The 12,500-nt window shown below is 41.9% G+C and overlaps 1 pseudogene; it reads right to left on the bottom strand.

The window, feature by feature from the left end:
• Nucleotides 1-12,500, bottom strand: part of LOC119579630 — a 17,160-nt pseudogene that overhangs the window by 4,366 nt on the left and 294 nt on the right.

A 12,500-nucleotide genomic window follows, 5' to 3' on the forward strand; every position in this document is an offset into this window, starting at 1 on the left:
AGTCTTTCTTCGTAGCTCATATCTCTTAGAGTAGTTGCCTAATCTTGTGGCTACTGCTCTTGGGACGCTCTCTAGTTATCTATATCATTTTATAATTGTGGACTCCATGCCCCTGCATCGTTACTCAGACTAGGTCTTACATACGTTCGTCCACATACACGGAATCCCTCTTCATGTTTGTCAATCCAGCCCTAGCATTTTATGAACCTTGGTCATTTATGAGTCATTTGGGTTGTAGGTTCCTGATTATGATTATTCCAAGGTCCTTTTTCTTTGTCTGCTGGAATTTAATATTACTCTCCTAACTTGGCGGCAGAAGTGGGACGATTTTCATTTTTCTCCGAAATTGATTACATGGCACTGATTGGTGTTAAATTCATTTTCCATTACAACTCCAAATTAATAAGTCTCGATGTCACTTTGGAGGCATTGGCATGAGACATCGTCTGTTATCCTTTTTTTTGAAATTCATGTCGTCTGCAAACATATTCAGATGAGTACCTGTTCATCAATCATTTATGAAAATAGTAAACATAATCCTGCGCCAAGACCTATTCCTTGAGGTACTCTTGCTAGTTACTCGTCCCCAATGTAGAGTGCGTCAGGAAGGGGCATCCGGCCACTAAAAAGATCTCTGCGAACCTGATCCATGGCGACCCCATGTAGAATGAAGAAAAACTGTGAGAAAAAAAACTCTGTCTTTCACGAAGAAATTCCTTCCATCCATTCGAGGGGTTTGCCTTCCACTCCACCTAGGTGTTCTAATTTCCGTAATAGTCTTTTGTGAAACACCTTATCAAATGCCTTCTTAAAGTCTAAGTATACACAATCCACCCAGCCGTCTCTTTCTTGTGGTATTTCAGAAACTCTATCGTAGAAACGAGAGATTTGCTACCATGACCGTGCCTTCCCTAAAACCAAATTGTTGATTTGGATCTCATCCTCGTGTTTTTCAAGTACTTCAATCCCCATTTTTCCCTAATCATCCTTTCTACATTTTGTAAACTACGCTTTTACGAACTGGTATATATTTAGAGGGTTTTGCGCCGTTCTTGTATAAAGGTGTAGCATTAGGCAAGTTTTCCATCCTTTTTGTAGTTTTTGTTTTCCTACCCCTACATTTGGAATCTTGTTGAATCTCTATTTCCTCCTTTAGTTCTACTATGGAATCTTGCTGAATCTCTATTTCCTTGATAATAATTCCTTTCCTTGTAATATTGCTACCGACCCCCACCTCTCCATCGGTATTTGCCCTATATTTTCTCCAAATATTGCAGTCTCTGAGTCCTAATGTTACACCGTCTACGGAAGGCTTCAGTCTGGATTCAGTAATGTATATTACATCTGGTTTATTACTTTCAATAATTGCATCTAGTTTTAGTAACTTCGAACATAAACCATCTATATTTGTGTAAACTATTTCTACATAATCCTTTGGTATTCCTTTTGGCTGCAAGGCTAATGACTGTCTCCCCATTCAGTCCTTTGTGCGTTTTTGTTCTTTACCTCTTCCATTTTTTTTTCCTGCAGTAATTTCTTCTCGTGTCATCTTTTCTGTTATCCCCATATTTTCTTATATTCTCGTGCGTGGCCAGAACTTTAGCTTTCTTTATTACATGTTACCGGTTGCTTATCCATGAAATGTCACCTTTAAAGGGCGTTTCTTTCCCTTTTTGAATAATCCCAAACTCCCGTGGGCTATTCTTTCTGCTCCGAGGATTCGGGATTTATGGTTCATGAGGCATATTGATAATCAAATTTCTTGTCCTTCGTTGTATCGCTCGATTCCATTTGCTACAACTTTTCTTCAGGTCCCAATATATGTCAAATTTGAATAATTCCTTGCGTTTGCCCAAGGTGTGGACTTAAATTCATTCTTTTCTTACCGTCCCTCTGCAAGCTGTGGTTTTTTATTTCTTCCCTTTGTGATCTGATGCTTTTTCAAACTTTTTTTCCCATTTAATTTACCAGTTTCCTTTAATTTTTAGATACATCGCATATGGTAGTTGTCAATCTTTTTTTACTCTCGCCATTATTTGGGACTGGCTGCTTGACCAAATTGCTTTTCAGTCTGCTTAAGTTTTTCCGGTATTTAGACTACGTCATCACTGTTTTTCTTTTAGATTCTTTGCCTTGATTTAACCACTGATACCAATCTTGGTTTTCTACTTCTTCCACCTTTTTCCTTGAAGCTCTTTGATTTTTTCCCATGTAGTTGATCTTTTCAGTATTCTCTTTCTGACGGCTGTGTTTCCTGCGCAAATCATCCACCAATTCGCCTTCAAATTTACGTTTCCTGCAAAGTATTTGCCAACATTCTGCTACCAGGTTGTCCACCTTGCTTCAAGAGCCGCATTCTTCTGCCCGCTTCCATTATCTTCTTTTCCTGGTTTGAATGTTTTTACCCATAAAAAAAACACAACCAAATTAATTTACATTTTACGAGCGTTGTCTTATGCGCTAAAACGCTTACCATGCAGTATTCGCGGGTCACTTCGCGCCTCCCTCTCCTTCGCTCTCACTTCCCGGCTCACAAAGTCTCACTATCTTTTAAAAATTTTCACTTATTCTTTCACTTTATAACCAAAATTATTCTTCCACCGTACACATGTACAGAACCTATGGCTATCAGACTTAGACCACTCATTGCCTGATCTTCTCTGTATTTAACATGTAAGAAGTGTAATTCACTGGTGCGATGCACTGTACTCTGCGCGCGCGCGCATGTGTGTGTGTGTTTGTGTACGCGCGTGCGTTTGTGTGTGTGTGTGTGGAAATCTTTTAGCAGGGCCCCTCAAGCTTGAGGAGCCTAGTATATTGTAGGCTGCAGCCTACAGTAAACTAACCGATAGGATGATCCGGCCCTGCCCCCTCAGCGCCGCTCGTGCCAAAGGGGATTCCTAAGAATTTCACAGATGCGCAGGTGCATTTCCCGTACCCATAATGTTGACATTTAACGCACGCACACTCACTGAACTTCAGCCCTTTCTTAACCTCTTGCGTGAATGTAAATGCATCGGCACTGAATCTGCCAATACTCCCTGAGCAGGAGTTCTCTGAGTGCCATGGCAAGGCATCGTGTTCGCGGTGGCCAAGACAGAACTGGTTCCCGTAACTCCAAAGACATGAAGAACAGGAACTTTTGGTTTCAGAAATAACGTTCCTGCTTTGCCCTAACAGATTTAGATAGAGATATGCATATATATATATATATATATATATATATATATATATATATATATATATATATATATATATATTGCACACATAGATAAAGATATGGACTTAACCATAGCTCTAATACATATCTCGATTTATGTCTTAACATAAATACGGAATAGAGCAACTATAGCGAAAGCACGCACCAGTTGGTCGAGGCGTAAGGCAAGCGAGTGGCCAATCCCAGTGTCACAGCCAGTCACCAGTACGGCCTTTCCCACAGTGGAAACCTGAGGGGTGAGATGGCGATTTTAACGTAAAAACATGCTTAAAATGCTTGTCTAATATATAAGCACAAATACACATATATGTACTAGTATACATTTAATTCACTAACACACATACGAGTACAGACATGCAAGACTTTACGCTGGAACACACACGCACATACACATCTAACTCCGCATACATGATGTAAAACACTTCTGAGAGAAAATGAAAATGTAAAATCAACATGCTTAAAACTACATTTCGTGAGCCGTGTATTTAATAATTCTCCTTCTCTCTATTCTTCACTTGTCACAGTGAAATCTTTTAGGAAAAAATCTTCATAAAAAAAAAAAACTACGAAGCTTACTCAACAAGTCTTCTAAAAAGTTTTCTATTCAGAAACACTTGTCATAACGAAAAGAAAGACCCTCCACCAACCTTCGATCGCGCCCCCCTCCAGTAAATCAAGACCGCAAGAGACCAGAGACCGAAAAAGGCGTAGGTCCACGGGATGCCAAAGAGCTTGAGGACGAGGGCGGCCACCATGCACAAGAGGCCCAGAGACAGCACGCGCTCAGTTCTTTCGGGGTTGATGTACATAGCGAGGTCTGCTGAATAGGAGGTAATGAGGAAGAAAATGTAAATGGGATGAGTTTTATTATATTCGCTTTTTTATTATGTAATTATTATTATAATATATTTTTTACAAATATTATCATAGTTCTTGATTTATAACAACCCTGCCTGAGACTCGAACTCGACCCTTTGCCACTCCAGGTAAGACCAGAGTGACCAGTATTAGTCAATCTGGGTTTACATTACGCGGCAAAGGCTCGAGTGCAGCTCAGGAAGGGTTGTTATATATCTATATCAATGCGGCATTGCATTATTCCATTCTGTTATACAGTTCGTGATATTATAATGATTAACTCTACTGTATGGAAACGGCAATGTTTTCCTTCACAATTACTGGCTGGTTTCTTGGAATTCTTGGATCATCATTGATTTTTTCATTGCCTCTGTTATTATTATTATTATTGTTATCATTATTATTACAGTTTAGCTATAATATTTATTATCATGGTCATTATTATCATTATCGTTACTGATGAAACTTCCACATTTAAAATAAATAAATAAAGAATAAATAAAAAAAATCAAATCACATAAAACAAGAGGGATTTCTCTTCTCTCTTTTTCCTTCACATTCCCTCTACCTTTCGCCGTCTCTTTCCTTTTCCCTTTCCCTTTTCCGCTCTGCCATCCTCACCCACTTCCCTCCTCAACACCCACCACCTATTTCGGCCCCTTTTCACCTTCACACCCTCCCCACCCCCTATCCCTCTGACCGCCCTCTCCCTTCCCTCCCAACCCCCTTTTCCGCATGGCTGCAAAATCTTCACCTCGGACAAATACGCTATAATGACGCACACTCATAGTATTTAAGGGTCTTCACTCCTTGACTCACTTTCAGGGGTCCTGCCGATCCGCCTACCTTCCTACCACTCGCCTCTATTCCAAAATCACCTGTATGTTCTGGCAGGATTGAGTCCCCGTGCAAATATCCAGATTTTGTATCCATGTAGACAATTTCCTGCCTTAACCAATGAATCCTGAATGGCCAGGTGGTGATTCGTCAGGATTCTTCCCGTCTCTGTTGACGGGAATTGGGGCAACCATCCGCCGCTCCTCTTTTGTTATTGCCATACCAAAATTGTAGAAAACAGGGAAAAATATTTTCCCCAGTACTTTATGCATACCAGCCCTTTGGGGCCCCAGCTTCTATTCATTGTTCTCTTTTAAATTCCTATTGGTCTAACATTTTCGCGCTAGTGTCTACGAAAGGCAAAGTACACCATTTTATGGTCCCCCCCCGATTGCCCTCGCTGCTGTCCGCTACCCCTGTGCGGTTTGTTCTTCACCTTTTTCTCGTTTCACTATGTACAATGTACAGACGGCCCGGGTGACCCACCTCGCTCCCCTATGCTCCCTCCAGCTGCTCCTTCGTTTCCCGCATGGAAGGGTCACTACTTATACGGGGATGACCTACGCCGCAAAGGTTCGTGATCAGCCCCGACCGGTAAAGGTGGGTTTCGCCTCCCCCCCGGGGAGGCTGACCGCCCCGCGACCCGGCTACGCATTCCCCTTTTGCATTGTCTCGTGTGTTAAAAAGGGCTTGTTTGTCAACTCTTAGAGAAAAAGATGGAGCCGTTATACCTTTACATAATCCTGCAAAGCCTTTATAATAGGGTTCTATACCCGTTATCACTACGTCTTCTCTCGGAAAGGGAAAGTAGCATAATAGATTTTTTTTGATAACATTTTTTTACAGAACAGTTACATCCCTAAAAAAGCAGGGAAAGATCCCAAAAAGTATCTACCAAGGGCTGTGCTTCTATTCTGTAGAGGGTATTAGTCAAACATTATTTTTAAATACTCCCTGATGGCTTGTTTTATCCTAAAAAAATATCTTTTTGGCGGGTAAAAACCTTTTATATATAATCAGTCAAAGAAAAGACCATGTCTATAATAAGTTAATAAAATAAAACAAGTGCTAATCTGTAAAACAGTACTTTTTATCGATAGGATGCAGTTTGGCAACAGAAAGTAATGTTAAGATTATGGACTTGGGGTTTGCAAATTTTGCTGGTGATAAAAGGGGTTTTTGCCCCCAAAAAATGCCCTGTACTATTGTATAGTGTACTATATCCATGCGTATCTAGTCAAAGAAACCCTGCTGTCTCCAAACAGTCCATGATAGTTTTATAGGGTTGTTACCCGTGTCCCAGCAATCTCTCGAAATCCAAAAGTCCCATGCCCATTTTTTTCATTTCCGGGGGTCCATACCTGCCCTCACAACTCGAAACACTAAAAACACGTTTTTTCTTGGTTGAAGATAGGGGCACTACAAAATGGGGTTTCAGGGGAAAGTGCAAATTTGGGTAAACGATCACCCCTGTCCACATGAATTCCTATATAGAGGGTATCCAGTATAGTGACCCCTTGGATCCCCTTTTCTGATAGTTTGAAATTTCGTAAAGGGTATTTCTAGTTCCCTTTTTTCTGCATTAAACAGTGAGCCTATGAAGACGCCCGGCTGTAGTAAGAGGGCCCGGGTGTCGCTGCTCTCACTACCTTTTTTATGGCATGATATTGGTACTGACTCGGCATCATTGTGCTTGTCCATTGGGGAAAACACACACTTTTTTAAAAAACAATCGGAATTTAGTACCCCCAATCCTGCTGCCCATGAGGACAAGGGGCATACAGTAGTTGCAAGTGGGGCGTGAAATGGGGGGGGTTGGATGTCATCTATATTTTAAGAAATGGGCTTTTATTTCCGTTTTTGAAGAAATGGATTTGGGGCCCCTGTTAGTTTATAAAATAAGCATGTACAGAGTTCTGTGCCAAGGACAGTAAGTATTTTTCGGGTTTTAATATTTCGTTGTTCCATACATTGAAGAAAAAAATAGTTGAGCAGTTTATTTTTCCCATTCTAATTTTTGGAATGTTGAGTTTGGAGATCGAGGTCGGGTATGCCTAACTCTGTAATTATCTCGTTTGAGAGAATTTTGGGAGATTTGGGGTCGGGGTGAATCTGCGGGTTGATGCCAAATATTGTTAATTTGGGGAACGCACTGTGAAAAGGGGGGGGTCTAGCCTTTCCTCTGCGAGAATTTGGCGTCATTGGGCATCCAATATAATTCCAGGGGCCTTGTTCTGTAAAACTTCAAGTGGTTGGGGCCTTGGGGGAAACTACTAAAACTGGGCTTGCATAGTCTATCATGGACCAACAAGGGAGATTACATAACCCTTTGGGGACCCCGGGGAGGCCCCTATATATCTGTTACTTATGTAGTCAAGGTTTTAAACCTAAAGGGCAACGTTCCTTGATTTTTGAAAAATACCCTTTGGTAAACGAGAACTGCGGACATGGGGTGGGGACATCATTAAAACCCCAAAGATATTTATAGGTGTCAGTTCTTGCAATATTTGTCCTCCTAACCTTGGAATGAAAGGTTTTACGAGATCTCGAAATATATTATTTTTGATTGGTTGTTTATGAGTCCGAGGGAAGCACACTTTTGTAAACCCCCGTAAAATTAAATTTATCCCCCCTATCAAATCCCTGAAAAATGTCATAGCATATATGTGATACTGCTAGGTTTCCAACTCTCTTTATTTTTTGCAAGAGAGTGCATAAGTTATTAAATGTGTAGGGGCAATACTCCCCCTTGTGGAGTGCCTATTTCAAATTCGCCATAAGCATGTGGGTCCCTTTGGTACCACACTTTTGCTCTTCTCAAAGATGATAACCCTTTAAACCCCAAGCAGAAGCTTCCCTTTAACCCCCAAAAGAGTGTTAGTTCATGGAGGTTGCTGTAGGGGGGGGCTCTGTCAATCCCCCTTGAATCTTGAAATAAAAAGATTCTGCATTTTTCCACTTAGGTTGTCAAAACCCTTTTTGGGTTCCCTCCCTTTTAAAAGCCAAAGACAGGGGGGAAAAATCGGGTCCTTGATCTGGGGGAGAAACGAGAAAGGAGGATTCTTTCACAGGTTTTAGACGGCAGGACGTCAAAGAAATTGGTCTATATTCATCGGGCCCGTCCGGGTTTTGGGGGTGGGAATGATGGTTCTTTTTTTCCAAGGGTGGGAAATGCCGCTGTGAGGTTAAATTTAAGAGATCAAGAAGAGGATTTTTCCCCTTTCCCTGTACCTTTTGCAAGAAGCGGATGAGTCAAGGGTTCCGTCATCCCCCGGTGCATGATTTGCTAGTCTTAAAGGCTGCAAGGGGGTTCTTCCCTTTTAAAAGGGCATCAGCTCATCTAAGAGGTGGACTGATAATAATTTCGTTTTTTATGGCTTGAAATTTTAAAGGGGAAAACGCTATGGATAATGGGAGCTATCATGAAAAGTCCCCCACACCCTTTTTTGAGGAAGATGAGGTCCCTATTGGTGTGGGGGGGGGTTAACGATGTATTTCCCTTTAAACTTTCTTTTTCCTTCTCCCTTCTCATGGGTGTCATGGAGTCAATTGATTCTGCCCAGCAAAAATCTTTCCCCCCGTTTTCGAGTTATCAACTCATTTAAACTTTTTACAAAAAACAAAATCCTTTCAAAAAGGTTTTTCCCAGGGGTCGTAGTTTCTTATTAGTCGTATGAGCTTTAAAAGTTTTTTCTCAGGTCCTGTTAAGTTGTTTTGCACGTCTCCCCTGGGGGGGTAAAAAATGTGCTTGGCAGGGTTTTAGGTTGTAGCTGAGTAAAGATTTTCCAATTGTTTACAGAGAGTTTCATTAAGTGATCCGGCTGGTAGGAGTAAGTCTTCATACCCCCAGGGAATTTTTTTAAAGAATTTACATGATATTTGTAGCAAGGTGGTACAGAAGGGGGTGGTGGGGGGGGGCCCTTTTGTAAAAAGGAAAGTTTACTTAAACCCCAGTGACACTAACTAAAGGGTACTTTGCGTGTTTGGGAGTGTGTGCTGTTGTATAGAGCTATATAGTCCAGTTCCGCCCCCGATAAAAGTTTTTTTTTTAAGGCATAATAGGTGTATGGGGTCACTAGTTTTTGGAGATATCCTAATAACCTTTCCGTTTTTGCATGGTACTTCCCTCGGAGCCTAGGAGAGGATGGCGACATTAAAAACCCACACAATAAGACGTATCCTATTATCACATCGGAGGTTTAGGTACCACCTCCTATATTGTTTGTATCATTAATAATGGTGATAGATTACCCTCAAAAAAATTTTAATACAAAATATTCAACACAGTTTTCACGATTGTCATCAAACACTTTCATGGAATTGAGTTTTTTATGTAAAAGCCCAAACCCCCCGTAGGGATTTGCAAAATTTTGGGCTTTCATAAAATTTTGTATCCGCAAATTTTTTCTAAAAGACCTATTCTGACTTCCTGAAGGGACAACATCAAAATTTTCGGGGTGAAAGGGATGGGAGAGTTTTTTTGCTTTCTGTAAAATGTTTTTGTTCCAGTAATACATTTCAAGATATTACTTTTAGACATTGTTTTCTTGACCTTTTCCAAGCCCATACGGTGATGCGTTGTTGACCGAGGGGGAACGTAAACATCCTTCCTGAAAGTGAGATTGTTGGGCCCTTTTCTTTTTCTCATGAGCATCATCTGCTCCCTCTGCCCAACAGCATCTGTAGCAGATCCTTTAATTTTTACCGTTTTTATTTGTTTGTCCTGCTCAGTGAGGGGTGAGCTGTAACTTGTGTGAAGTGGTGCAGCAATGGCCTAGCGTTTGGGACGCAGCGGGCGAAGCGGGGGCAAGCTGATGCGCATTGGTGTTGGGGTTTTTGGGGCTGCAGCTGGTGCTGAAGCTGGGGCTGATACTTGAAATTAAAGGAGCTGGAACCCCTGTTGGTGCTGGGGCTGTGGGCCGGTGCCCGGCTTCTCTGCAGGGCCACCACTGTTGACCTTCGAGGTGTGGGAAATTCCCCACTCATCAACGGCGGGGCTGGGGGCTGTTGTGGGGGGGGGCTGCCTGTTTTTTTTATTTGTTTTTTTCCCTTTCCCTTTGGGGGTAAGGCACAATGGGGAATTGGCATTGTGCTCCTGTCGGCGTTCACACTTTCCCGGGGATAATTTTTTCCCCCAAAATCTTTTTTGCACTTTTTGAGCTTCCGTGTGGAAGAGGCCCGTACCGGCATCGCGGCCGTCTCGTAAGGCACGTGTCCCCTGGCCCCCCTTTTACAGTTAGAGAAAAGGGGCAGGGATTTTAGACGGAAAACCCAAGGGTGCCATGCCCTCTACCATTTTTTTTTTTTTTGTGAATTATCCCCCTCATACTTTGATGACTCTTGGGGCATCATTCCTTGATCTTCATGCGTTGCATGATATATTCGTTTTTTAAACGTATCTCTTCTGTTTCGATTTCCCTTTGGGGCATCGAAAAAATGATGTAGTGCATTTTCCTTTTCCAAAAACTTTGGGTTTTTTTAAGGACTTCTCCCCCTGACCAACAGTTGTTTTGGGGAAATTTTTTCGTTCTTTCACCTGAATATACACATTTCTTCCTATTTTTAGTTTGATTGACCCCTGTGTTTTTTGTACGGGTCCCTTTTTAGGGCCGAGATACCCAGCGTATTTTCCCCCGGGTGCGAACTTGTATCGTTCTTTTAAGTGCGGCATAAGTGTCCGGGGCAAATAACTTCTACGAAGCAAAAGCTGCCTCTTTTCTTCCCCCTTATCCTCACTGGGGCCCCACCCAAAACCTCCTCCTGGGACATCGATCTCCCCCCATTTCCTTTTTTTTGGGTTTGTCGCAGCGTCCCATCAGTGGTTGCGGTCATTCCCGACCGCGGAGGGGGCCCCCTGAGTGCCTGTCCTTTGAAAATAAACATTCAAAACGGGCGCCTACGGGCCTGCGCACATCGGAGTGTGCGTGGTGCTTTCGCTTTTAATTTTAAGTTTTTTCTTTGATCACTGTAAATTTTATTTGTAAAATTATCAACACTAGTCAATACACAAATACAGGTCTTGAGTTCCTGTTTCAAGTATCACAGACCCTTCAGGCGGTCCAAGGGCACGAGAGGACACTATACACGTCCTTTCACTGTGGTGTCGTGACGTTAACTGACGCATAATAGAGAAATGTTGAGTCTTACATTCTCTTTACTGCACTTACTGTTAGTTTGCGAAGGGGTGGTATAGAAGAAAAGTGTTTTGGAATGTTATGTTCCAATGGATGGCAAGATTCTTCAATGTAGGTTTTAAATATCATTTCCAATAATCAAATAGATACATATTATGAATGTGTGTGTGTGTGTGTGTGTGTGTGTGTGTGTGTGTGTGTGTGTGTGTGTGTGTGTGTGTGTGTGTGTGTGTGTGTGTGTGTGTGTGTGTGTGTGTCTGTGTGTGGGGGTGTGTGTCTGTGTGTGTGTGTGTGTGTCTGTGTGTGGTTTTATAATCAGCCTGTTAATTATTTATTTTTTCTATCTTTTCCATGCTATCTTCTTCCTTTAACGGTAGGTTCATGTCTGAGCCGCCGTGGTCACAGCATGATACTTAATTGTAGTTTTCATGTTGTGATGCTCTTGGAGTGAGTACGTGGTAGGGTCCCCAGTTCCTTTCCACGGAGAGTGCCGGTGTTACTTTTTAGATAATCATTCTCTCTATTTATCCGGGCTTGGGACCAGCACTGACTTGGGCTGGCTTGGCCACCCAGTGGCTAGGCAGGCAATCGAGGTGAAGTTCCTTGCCCAAGGGAACAACGCGCCGGCCGGTGACTCGAACCCCTGAACTCAGATTGCCGTCGTGACAGTCCGACGCTCAAACCATTCGGCTACCGCGGCCTTGACGATAAAAAAAAAAAAAAAAAAAAAAAAAAAAAAAAAAAAAAAAAAAAAAAAAAAAAAAAAAAAATCGACAAAAGAACACGAGCGAGCGCAGTCTAAAAGCCCGTAGTAAAAATACTGAGGTCTCATAAAGCTTACACGAATTTCCACTGCTACGTTTCATTGTGACTTTGATATTGCGTTTTATAGCTGTTGTGTTCACATCTACACTGTGGTAAAGTAGAACAATGGCGCACGAGTGAGTGGGCTCCTGGGGCTATTTTACAATAATAATTCCTTAAGGAAGCATTTTCGGGACCGAAGACAGCATTTGCATTTTCCACTTAACATCGCGGCTGATTCGTGCATATACATTTCCCATATTTATCTTTTTATGATTAATACATTATTAATATTGTTGTAAAGTGTACGTGTATTTTGGTGTCGAACATGTCTAAAACACCTCTGTCGTTCTCATATATGTGTCTAGATTTCACGGAAATTCTTGATATTAAGAGCACGTTCTCTAGTGAAAATCAGTGAATTATAGGCAAAAACAAAAAGGAAAGAAGAAGAAAAGGATGAAGACGGAAAAACAAAACAAAATAAAAACAACAACAGAGAACGTAATAAAATCTACTTTACTGAGAATCTGGCAACTTACAACTTCCTGCTGCCTCGAGTTGCCAGTTGTGCCAAATCGACCTAACAGGAATTAAACGCGTTCGAGAGGCGATCGGGCGAGAAGGGGTTGCACGAGGATGGGTGG

The sequence above is a fragment of the Penaeus monodon genome, chromosome 12, assembly GCF_015228065.2.
Source record: "Penaeus monodon isolate SGIC_2016 chromosome 12, NSTDA_Pmon_1, whole genome shotgun sequence".
Lineage (NCBI taxonomy): Eukaryota > Metazoa > Arthropoda > Malacostraca > Decapoda > Penaeidae > Penaeus > Penaeus monodon.